The sequence below is a fragment of the Dendrobates tinctorius genome, unplaced genomic scaffold, assembly GCF_039654945.1.
Source record: "Dendrobates tinctorius isolate UK_male_01 unplaced genomic scaffold, ASM3965494v1 ptg000189l, whole genome shotgun sequence".
Taxonomy (NCBI): Eukaryota; Metazoa; Chordata; class Amphibia; order Anura; family Dendrobatidae; genus Dendrobates; species Dendrobates tinctorius.
Genome location: NW_027361856.1, coordinates 10,951,662 through 10,961,495, shown reverse-complemented (window position 1 = coordinate 10,961,495; position 9,834 = coordinate 10,951,662). Strand labels below are relative to the sequence as shown.

The 9,834-nt window shown below is 41.9% G+C and overlaps 1 long non-coding RNA gene across 1 annotated transcript; it reads left to right on the top strand.

The window, feature by feature from the left end:
• The first annotated feature begins 1,290 nt into the window (after nucleotides 1-1,290).
• LOC141055697 (uncharacterized) lies at nucleotides 1,291-7,868 on the top strand. The gene is made up of 3 exons (XR_012221515.1): nucleotides 1,291-4,279; nucleotides 4,380-4,520; nucleotides 6,706-7,868. It is a non-coding gene; the product is annotated as an uncharacterized lncRNA (long non-coding RNA).
• Nucleotides 7,869-9,834: the final 1,966 nt, after the last annotated feature.

The window sequence follows — 9,834 nt, the reverse complement described above, 5'->3', positions numbered from 1 at the left end:
ATTGTCTGTTTTTTTTTCATTTTATTTGCATATTATGGTGGAAAATAAGTATTTGGTCAGAAACAAAATTTCATCTCAATACTTTGTGATATATCCTTTGTTGGCAATGACAGAGGTCAAACGTTTTCTGTAAGTCTTCACAAGGTTGCCACACACTGTTGTTGGTATGTTGGCCCATTCCTCCATGCAGATCTCCTCTCTAAGGCTGTGTGCACACGCTGCGGATTTTGCTGCGGACCCGCAGCAGTTTCTGCTGCGGTGTACAGTACCATGATTCCCTATGGGAATCAAAAACCGCAGTGCAGACGGTGCAGAATTTTCCGCGCGGATTATCTGCGGTTTTCAATCCGCAGAAAGAATTGACATGTCAATTCTTTCTGCGGATTCCGCTGCGGTTTGCCATCTCCTCCATTGAGGAGATGAAAAACTGCAGGGCAAAACCGCAGAGCAATCCGCAGGTAAAACCGCAGGTCTTTTGACCTGCGGTTTCACCTGCGGATTGTACAAAATCCGCGCGGATGAATCCGCACCTAATCCGCAGCGTGTGCACGTACCCTAAAATGTCACCCAACGCGTTTCTTCTGGGTCGGAATCATCAGGGGTGTTCTGACATAGTGTTATAAGGCGTAGCACGCCTGTTCTGAAATAGCTGATTTTTATATTTTGCGGTATATCGCGGCTTATTGCCGCAATAGCGTCACAAGTTATAGCGATATTGCTAGCGATATCTCTTAGTGTGACATGCCCTTTAGTCCCCATTTTTTTTATTTTCCCAAGGGTAACATGAGAAATTGGACCCCAAAAGTTGTTGACCAATTTGTCCTGAGTACGCTGACACCCCATATGTGGGAGAAAACTACTATATGGGCACACGTCAGGGCTCGGAAGGGAAGTAGTGACGTTTTGGAATGCAGACTTTGATGGAATGGTCTGCAGGTGTCATGTTGCCTTTGGAGAGCCCCTAATGTACCTAAACAGTGGAAACCCTCCACAAATGACCCCATTTTGGAAACTAGACCCCCTAAGAAACTTATCTAGATGTGTGGTGAGCACTTTGAACCCCCAAGGGCATCACAGAAGTTTATAATGCCCGGGCATGAAAATAAAAAAAATCGTATTTTTTCCACAAACATGATCAATTAGTCTCCAATTTTTTTATTTTCCTAAGGGTAACAGGAGAAATTGGACCCCAAAAGTTGTTGTCCAATTTGTCCTGAGTACCCTGATACCTCATATGTGGGAGAAAACTACTGTATGGGCACACGTCGGGGCTCGGAAGGGAAGTAGTGACGTTTTGGAATGCAGACTTTGATGGATTGGTCTGCGGGTGTCATGTGCGTTTGGAGAGCCCCTGAGGTACCTAAACTATTGAAACTCCCCACAAGTGACCCCATTTTGGAAACTAGACCCCCCACGGAACTTATCTAGATGTGTGGTGAGCACTTTGAACCCCTGAGTGCTTCACAGAAGTTTATAACGCCTGGGCGTGAAAATAAAAATTTTGAACCCCCAAGTGCTTCACAGATGTTTATAACGCCTGGACGTGAAAATAAAATTTTTTTTCCACAAAAATGATATTTTTGCCCCCAATTTTTTATTTTCCTAAGGGTAACAGGAGAAATTGGACCCCAAAAGTTGTTTTGAAATTTGTCCTGAGTATGCTGATACCCTATATGTGGGAGTAAAACACTGTTTGGGCGCATGGCAGAGCTTGGAAGGGAAGGACCACCATTTGACTTTTTCAATGCAGAATTGGCTGGAATTGAGATCAGACGCCATGTTGCATTTGGAGAGCCCCTGATGTGCCCAAACAGTGGAAACCCCCCAATTATAACTCCAACCCTAACCCCAACACACCCCTAACCCTAATCTCAGCCCTAACCTTAGCCCTAACCCTAACCCTAGCCCTAACCCTAACGGGAAAATGGAAATAAATACATTTTATTTATTTTATTATTTTTCCCTAACTAAGGGGGTGATTACGGGGGGTTTGATTTACTATTTATGGCGGTTTTTATGTTTGGCAGCTGTCACACGCTAAAAGACGCTTTTTATTGTAAAAATAGTTTTTGCATCACCACATATTGAGAGCTATAATTTTTCCGCATTTTGACCCACCGAGTCATGTGGGTCTTATTCTTTGCGGGATGAGTTGATGTTTTTATTGGTACCATTTTCGGGCACGTGACATTTTTTGATCGCTTTTTATTCTGATTTTTGGGACGCAGAATGAACAAAAACCAGCGTTTCATGAATTTGTTTTGGGGGGGTGCGTTTACACCGTTCCGCGTGCGGTAAAATTGATAGAACAATTTTATTCCTCGGGTCAGTATGGTTACAGCGATACCCCATTTAGGTCTTTTTTTATGTTTTGGCGCTTTTATATAATGAAAACTATTTTATATAAAAAATAATTATTTTTGCATCGCTTTATTCTGCGAGCTATAACTTTTTTATTTTTTTGCGGATGACGCTGTGTGGTGGCTCGTTTTTGCGGGACAAGCTGACATTTTCAGCGGTACCATGGATATTTATATGCGTCTTTTTGATCGCGCGTTATTGCACTTTTTGTTCGGTGGTATGATAATAAATCATTATTTTTTGCTTTGTTTTTTATTTTTATTTTTTAAGGGGTTCTCTAAAGGGGTTAACTAATGGGACAGTTTTATAGGGCGGGTTGTTACGGATGCGGCGATACCAATTATGTGTACTTTTATTGTTTGTTTGTTTGTTTTTTCAAAAAATGAATTTATTGGGGAATATATATTTTTTTTTTAACTAATTTATTTGGCGATTTTTTTTTTTTAATTATTTTTACCCTTTTTATTTTTTTAACTTTATTACATTGTCCCAGGTGGGACATCACTGTCCTGTGACAGATCGCAGATCTGTCACATCACAGATCTCTGTGACAGATCAGCGATCTGTCACAGGCACTGCTGCAGACTTCCTCATGCCTGCGCTTTGCAGGCAGTGAGGAAGTCAGCTCCCTACAGGCCCCCGAAGGTCCCTGTCGCCATCTTGGATCCGGGGGCCTGTAGGGAAAGAGCCCCCTGCAGCAGCGCTGCACATTGCGCTGCCGTGGGGGGCTCAGGGAAGCACGGAGGGAGCCCCCTCCCTGCCGATGCTTCCCTTTAATCCCCGGTACACCGCGATCGTGTTTGATCGCGGTTTACAAGGGGTTATCGTGTCGGGGGCGGTCCGTGACCGCCCCTGACACATTGTGCCGAGTGTCAGCTGTGATAATCAGCTGACACCCGGCCACGATCAGCGGCGCTCACCACGTGGGCGCCACTGATCGCTATGACGTACTATCCCATCCCTGGGAATTAAGTCCCAGGGCACATGGACGGGATAGTATGTCTCATGGCAGAAAGGGGTTAAAAAATATTTTTTGGCAACAAATGCTCTTTTTTTTCTCCTTGTTTGTTTATGCTATATTAGAGTCGCCAATTTAATGGGTATATGATTGCAGTTTATTTGCTGGTATATTTATTTGCATTTGATTATTTCTGTGTTTTTCACAGCATCCAAAGCCAGTGTCAATATGGATTATAAAGCCCGTGAACAGACGTGGCTGACACAGTTGAATGATGTTTTCTGTGACGATCCAGGGGTATCACTAATGGGAAATGGTAGAGACAAACAGGAAATTTTTAATAAATCAAAGGATATTCTAAATAAACGTATGAGGACCTGGTGGACCCGGGCTTTTTTAAATAAATATTTTGAAAGAGGATTAATACCGAGAGGACTTAGGATACAAGTCTTCTCCTCTTTTGAGGTGGATGATTTGGTTTTTCGTCAAAAGTGGGAGGATCTGGCTACAGCATGTTCTAGAGGCTTCATGGAATTATTGGCATCCAATAACCAGATTACCTTGGATAATTTAGATAAGGATATTGTGGAACTGCAAAATAAATTGAAACAGGACTTGTCAAGTGAAGCTTTGGTTAAATTTAATACAGAGCTTGAAAATGATTTCGCTAAAAGGGAGAAAAGTATTTGTGAAAACAAATCTAAGAAATTTCAATGAGACATGAGTGATCAACAATCTAATACGGTTTATAGATGGAATAGAAAACCATATCGAATTCGGGGATCCTCTCGTGCCAGATCTGCCTCTACCATATCAGTGACATCTAGTGAGGGATCAAACAAAGCTCAATCAAGATTTTATGAATTGCGTATTTCTGGCTTTAACCGCGAAAGACAAGCCACGAAATGAAAAACTCCTCAATCTAATCAACAAAATAAAAAAGAGAAAAAGGGATTGGAGGTAATTAATTTGTCTAATCATATCCTTTCTAATGATCAGTTAGAGGTATTGGAGAAAGGTTTATCATTTTCTCCAACTAACAATTTTGATTTTTTTACAGCTGCAAAAGACTTGGATCTCTTCTCAAGGTAGTTAATTTTGAAAAAATTACATGAGAAGGATGCACATAATCCTATTACAGAAGATATGGAAAATGAGGCATTAATGGCACTTGAGGATCTTCTGGATGAACAAACGTCAGGTACCAAAGATGTATTTCCAAGTAATTGTTATCCGAGGTCAACTAAGTTTCCCCCCTTGTCTCTGTGACCTGCAGTAGAAATTTTGTACAAAAATGGTGTTACAGGACTTTCAAAAATATATCTAGCAGGTGTAGAAATGATAATTTAACATCAAGACAAAGATTAGCTCTAGGACAACTGAGGAGCTATGATGATATTGTTATAAAACCAGCAGACAAGGGGGGAAACATAGTTTTATGGCCCAAAATCCTCTTTGAGAAAGAGGCTTCAAGACATTTGAAAGATAGGGAAACCTATTGTAAACTTGATTACAATCCCATTGATAAGTTCAGACAGGAATTGGAGTGCATTCTGTTGAATGCTTATGAAAAGGGGATTATCCCTAAACAGATTTTGGATGGACTTTTAACTAAGAAACATAAGGTTCCTACTTTGTACTTTGTCCCTAAAGTGCATAAAAATTCCATTGATCCTCCTGGCCGCCCGATTGTCTCGGGTATGGGAGGGTTAAGCGATCCCATTTGCAAGTTTGTGGATTTTTATTTGAAACCATTAGTAGAGTCGCTTCTGTCCTATGCCCGTGACACATCGGATGTCCTGTGTAGGATCAATGGGATTCAATTGGAGGAAGATATGTGTCTGGTTGTTGCAGACATAGAATCTCTTTATACATGCATTCGGCATGATGACGGTTTACGAGCAGTACGCTTCTTCCTGGATGCGAGTAATTGGGATGATGCTATTTGTGATCTTGTTGTTGAATTATTGACTTTTGTTCTGACAAAAAAATTTTTTGTCTTTTATCTGCAACAGCGAGGCACTGCCATGGGTGCGGCCTGTGCGCCTTCTTTTGCCAACCTCTTTCTGGGTTTTTGGGAGAGAGAGGTGTTTGGCGGGGAGGACGTGCGGGTCGCAGACCATGTGCAGTGTTGGCTACGCTATATAGATGACTTGTTCATCATATGGCAGTGACCTGATGATGCATTACATCAATTCATGCATCATTTGAATAGCAATAGGTTTAACATTAAGCTAACCTATCAGGTGAGTAAGAAGGTGGTGGACTTCCTGGACATTAAGATTGAGGTTGATGAGAACCGTTACTTACAGAGAGATGTGTTCAGGAAGCCCACCTCTGTAAATTCCCTTTTACATGCGGATTCAAGCCATCCTTATTCCTCAATAAATGCCATCCCGGTGGGCCAGCATCTAAGGATGAAGCGTATTTGTTCATCAGCTACCAGATTTAAAACACAGGCTAGAGATCTGCAATCCCGATTTAAAGAAAGGGGATATAGTAACAGATGCATCAAGAGAGGCTATATAAGGGCAAAGTATCAGCCAAGGGAGGATTTATTATGTCCACAGTTTAAAGTGAATAAAGATAGTGAAATAATTCGCTTTATATCCACATATAATGGAGAATGGACTTCAATGAGGAATTGTCTTCAAAAACATTGGGACATCCTCTTAATGGATCAAACACTATCAAAATATTTGACGAAATATCCAGCTATGACATCGAGACGAAGTAAAAATCTCAAAGATTTGTTAGTATCTAGCCATTATGTCCCAACACCCAAGCAGGATTTTTTTGGCTCACGGGGTCCACCAAAGGGATGTTTTCCATGTGGCAACTGTATTTCTTGCAACAATATTTGCCATACTACGGAATTTACATCCACAGATGGCAAAAAAATTTTTCCTATAAAATGCCACATTACCTGTGGAACCACTCAGATTATATATTACGCAAAATGCAGTTGTCCCAAGATATATATTGGAATGACATCCAGACGCTTGGGCACACGTACACGTCAGCATGTTCGGGACATAATGGCACCGGAGAATGTTACTGATGTAACTCAATTGAAAACTTTACCTCGTCATTTTTTGCAGTTTCACAAATGTAATCCTCAATTTCTCTCGGTTAGGGGGATTGATCGTGTCCAGTGTGGTGTAAGGGGGGGGTGATATTCAACGTCTCCTTGCAAGAGAATGTAAGTGGATCACAACACTTGACACGATGACCCCAATGGGGCTTAATGAAACCCAGGGATTTTCCTCTTTTTTATAAATTTTCATTTATTGTAGGATATTGTCTCTATCTGGTACCATTAGTATTTTATTCTAGTCTTAGTCATTGTTTTTACTTATTATTAATTATTAACATTTTTTCGTTAGTGTGCAATGGACATGTCCATCATCAGCGTTAGCTATTCTTGAGAAGATTCCACATCGCTGTGAAACAGTGGGTATTGGACCAAGGAAATGAAAATATTTAATAAGAAGAGAAAGAGAAAGAGAAAAAAATAGAAAATAAGAAAAGGGCAAAATATAGAATGCACTAATCACTTGATCTCGATTTTGAGAAGGAATTGTTCTTTTAGTGCATTATGTGAGGTCTGTCTCATTATGAGATTTTTTCCTCAAGCTATACTATCTTCTTTATTTTTTTTATTGGATTTTGCTATTGCTGTTTGATTTTCTTTGCCCTATGCATATATTTTTAAATATTTTTAAATATTGATATGGTATTATATATGCATTCTCTATCCTTATTCAAACAGATTGAAAATCACTTGTATTATTTGAACCTAATCACGTTATTATATGATGTATTAATTATAGCAACACATTTATTCATTTATTATTAAGCACTTTGGCACAATAATCGGTCACTCATAATATAATGACGCGGTATGTGCGCCCCATTGCTTCCATTTCCGTCATGACGCCGCATCTGTGTGACGTGATTGTGGCCTGGTGCCGGCCCTATTGTGTGACCGGAAATTGCGTGCCGAGACTGAGGCTTGGAGGCGGTGGTAGCGCACTTCCGCATCTCACGCATGCGCACTTTCACATGTAGCAGCAGTCACATGACTGCAATGATTCACTATATAAACCAGACTGAGACCGGGATTAAGCCACGCCCCCTGGGGAAGCGACATCCTGTGTACCCGAAACGCGCATCGGGGTTTTTGACCAGGGTCAGAACGGGACTATTGAACACATATGGGTAACTATCTTTCTCCCTTACCATGTTTAATATGATATACATGAGGCGGTATGGTGTTTACTGACTATGTGGTAATCATGGCATTTGATATGTTTATTCAATGAATTTCACCTTATTGTCGGGCACATGTTTTGGAAAGACATGAGATTTGCAATGAGCGATATTATTGTTTGTGCATGTGTCATAATTTTATCCTGTCCTGTATCTTGTGGTCAATTATTTGACCCATGGATTTAGTCACATTAAAAATAAACCCATGTAACTTATATGACATATAAATTATATAATTTTTGTACAACATTTGGTAATGAATAAAATTAAAAAAATATTTTTTGGCAACAAATGCTCTTTTTTTTCTCCTTGTTTGTTTAAGAGATATAATAATCACATCTCTGCGTAGGCAACGAAACCAGCTTTCTAATCCCTAATTTTCACGGTTCTAACCCTTCCAGAAACTGAGATATGGATTTCTCCCAAATGGAGTGTCTTAATTATGGCATGTTTGATGTTGTTTTATTGTATTCGATAAACTACAACCAATGAGACTCTCGGCGTGTCTATACGAGCTTCCCTCGTTAAGATATGGTTATTATAAGTTTCTTAGTTAAATGGCAACTTGGAGAAAGGGGGGCTGAACTTATCCAGACTGCCCCTTTCGTGATGTAACCGACCCTAGGCTATAAGGTACCCCTCCCTTACAATGCCTCAGTTGAAGCTGCAGATGCCATGCTAGGAAGACCTGCAGATGTCCGGGGATGTCTGGCTAAGCGGCCCATCCCCCTTGCCACATGGCTTGCCTAAAGAACCATAAGCAACTGTAAGTGTAATTTCGGTTTTCATCCCTGTTATTTTTATATATTTGCATTGTACATATTTCCTGTCTCAACTTTGTAACAACTTTTATCTGTGTAATCACTGCCCACCTTTTTGGGAATAAATGATAAAATTATCAGTTTGTCTCCATGCTCTAAGAAACAAACTATGCGCCTTTTTTACATAATCGCTGCTAATTTGGGGGTTTGCCATGGACCCTCTTAATTAACTCGTTGATTAAGTGAATCGTGGCTGGTGGCAGCGTGGTGTGTTTGGTTGGTTGGGTAGTTGGCAGTACAGAAGGGTCTTATATGCTGAATGAGTGTCAGGATGGCCAAAGCATTGATAATTCCCTTACTGCAGTAGTCTACTTGCCCATGCACAACGAGCAGCCCATCCAGCGACTAATTATCCTAGGTGCAGTTCCCTGACTGACCTGAGGGTAAGGGGGGGCGCCGGAGAACTGAGAGTTCCAAAGTGGAACTGAGAAAGTGGGATATCCATAAATCCCCGCAGTTCTGGGAAGGTTGTTAGCAGTGGTGGGGCATCCAAAATACCCCCCTGCGATAAATTGTTAGAGCAAGATTAGCTTGCTGTATATGTTTGTCATTTGGTACCAGTGGCGGGATACCTAAGATAAGCCCCCAATGTGCCTGTGATAGCCGTGTGCCGGCAGTACGTCGCATCCCTCCGTCCGCTGACATACCCGTGTCAGTGGTGGGATCGTGATGTATTGGTGGCACAGGGTGCGCTTTCGTTGTCACAATTTGGTGGCAGCAGTGGGATTATCATAGAGCATTAGTGATTTGGTTTGAGCAATCATTCCTCTCACTAAAGACCTGCACGGTTCCTGCGGGAATCCTGCATCATAGGTTTTGGAGAACAGACTCAGTGGTTATTAGTCCTGAGACATTTTTGTGTACGTGCGAGTATTCCCTCCCCTCTCTTTGTTTTTCTTTTCTATCTTCTATTTGGCAACCATGGCTACAATGGAAGCAGAGTAGTATAAGCAGCAAAGGAAAGACGTTCTTATTGCCCTCTGCGGGGTGTGGCGGATCGACACCACAAACAAAAACAAAGCCCAACTGATCGCGGCTCTGGTGCAACGGGAAAACGACCAGAGCCCAGCGAATGCAGAAGTGGGCTCAAGTAACAATGGGGCTGCAGCAGAGGCTCCACTCCTGAGCGCTGGCTGCACATACAATCCGGACAGATTGGACCCCTACCTGCAAGCGGCCTTGGACGAACTCCCCGCCGAAGACAGTGACGGGTGAGGCTGATCCAGCAATATGGCAGGAGGCCGAGCCGAAAGAGAGGCTGAACGAGAGGCTGAGAGAGCCAAGCGCCAAGCACAGAGGGCCCATGAACTGGAGGTGCTCCAGCAGGGGGGAATGCCCCCACAGCTCGAAGCAGTGAGCCCAGCAGCGTCCAGACTCCTAAACCCTGGCCAGAGCATTTTCCCATGATGGAAAAGGACGGGG